We start from the raw sequence: 1,852 nt of genomic DNA, 5'->3' as shown, positions 1-1,852 counted from the left end.
TATACAATATACCGAATTATTGCATTTTCAGTATTTTTTATTTATTTATGCATTCTTGTTTAAGCTGAGTTTTGTGTTTTTTTTTAATTTTATTAATAAAGTTAATTTTTTTTTTACATTATGTGTTTCAAACTTTAATATATTCAGAATATCTACTGGACCCTTGTTTGAACATATTTCTGTAAGTTACAGGTCTACAATTAAAAAAATTTCATGAAAAACAGTGTACCGTTTTTGGTACAGAAATCCAGACATCAGTGAAATCAGTGCTGGTTAATCTCTCCCATAGGAGAGCAACCGTCGAGAAATATACGTTCCTTCCAAGATGACTCCTTTTGCCATGTCACAATGATTATAGCACACATTTCAGATAACGCTATAGATATGTCCTCTTGTGCCACATCTTGGCTTTAAACCACTTGCTCAAGTAGGATCCAGGAAAAAACTATGATGTCTGGGTAAAGAACAAACTTGCTTACTTGTCCATCCTATGATGCAATGATGGTGTCTGAGCTACCTATAGCCCAATTTGAGTACTCTCACATGTGTGGTGATCGTTCCTAATATAAATTGCCATACATTATGCTAGTGCTTGTAATTGGTTTCATAGGGCTGTATTTTTGCACTGGGAAAGTATGAAAGGAGTTTTAAGGTCAACATGTGGCCCCAAAAGGAACCTGAGTATTCCACTGCAGATTTGCCTTTCTTTTGATCATGTAACAAATGTTCAATAAATTACAGTAAAAATTACACAATTTATATAAATATAATATTCTAATGAATCATGTATAGTGTAAAGGGGTTGGATGGATATAAAATGAAAAGTCACATACAAGCTATTTAATGTAGTGTTTTGTATCTCATTAAACCACAGAAGAATGGAATTCAGAAGTGGTAAATACATTTTTTTACATTGATGCATTGTTTTTTAATGCCCAGTGTGGTAGTGTTTAGTTCAGGGTTTGTGTTAGAGAAAAAAGTGGGAAATCCTGACCTGAGCACCTAAACCCCACCATTACACCAAAACTCCTAACCCCTAAAATCAAGTCTTAACACCTGACAATCCTTTACTAAAATTGGCACATAAAGAATGGCTTTATCCAAGTTAAAGTTGTCCTTTGTGGTTTTTTAAGTACCCCTAAATGATGCCTGTTAACCTTACACACCACAATGGCAAAGCTTCTCAGTCTTTTGAGACATTGAATTATATGTGATCCTCAGTGCTGAAACCAGCCATTCTATTAGAATAGATGCTCAGATAACAGGAAAATGACTGTCAGGACTTCATTACTGAGGAATGGCATACTAGCTAGTGGCATTGCCTTTTAAAGTAATTCTCCAGGCAGAAACTGATTTAAATATAAACTGATGTACTTATTTTTACCTGAAATTACAGGATAATGCTTTGACCTATTTAAACAAATTAAAACCACATAGGCTCAGTGTGTGTACCTTTTTCCTATTTTTACAGTTTAAAGTATCAAATATAAAGGTATATAGGTAACTTGCCCTTAAAATATATTTTAGATATTCTGAAGAGTGTTATTAATGTGAAAAGTTAATGTTTCAGAACAGCATGTCTAAGATGAGTGGTATAATTTTTGGAATCACAATGATTACCGTATTTTTCGGACCATAAGACGCACTTTTTTTCCCCCAGAAGTGGGGGAAAAAAGTCCCTGCGTCTTATGGTCCAAATATAGCCTACACATATGCTGTTAAAAAAAAAAGTTTCATACCCTGTTTCTCTCCTGTGTGTGTCTCCTTGATGCTGGCTGCAGCACGTGTCTGCTCCTGGCTGCAGTGCAGAGTGAAACTGAAAGTAAGAAGCCGGCATTCTGCACCAGGAAGC

Source organism: Pyxicephalus adspersus, chromosome 4, assembly GCF_032062135.1.
Source record: "Pyxicephalus adspersus chromosome 4, UCB_Pads_2.0, whole genome shotgun sequence".
Classification (NCBI taxonomy): Eukaryota; Metazoa; Chordata; class Amphibia; order Anura; family Pyxicephalidae; genus Pyxicephalus; species Pyxicephalus adspersus.
Note: the sequence above shows the minus strand (reverse complement) of the source record.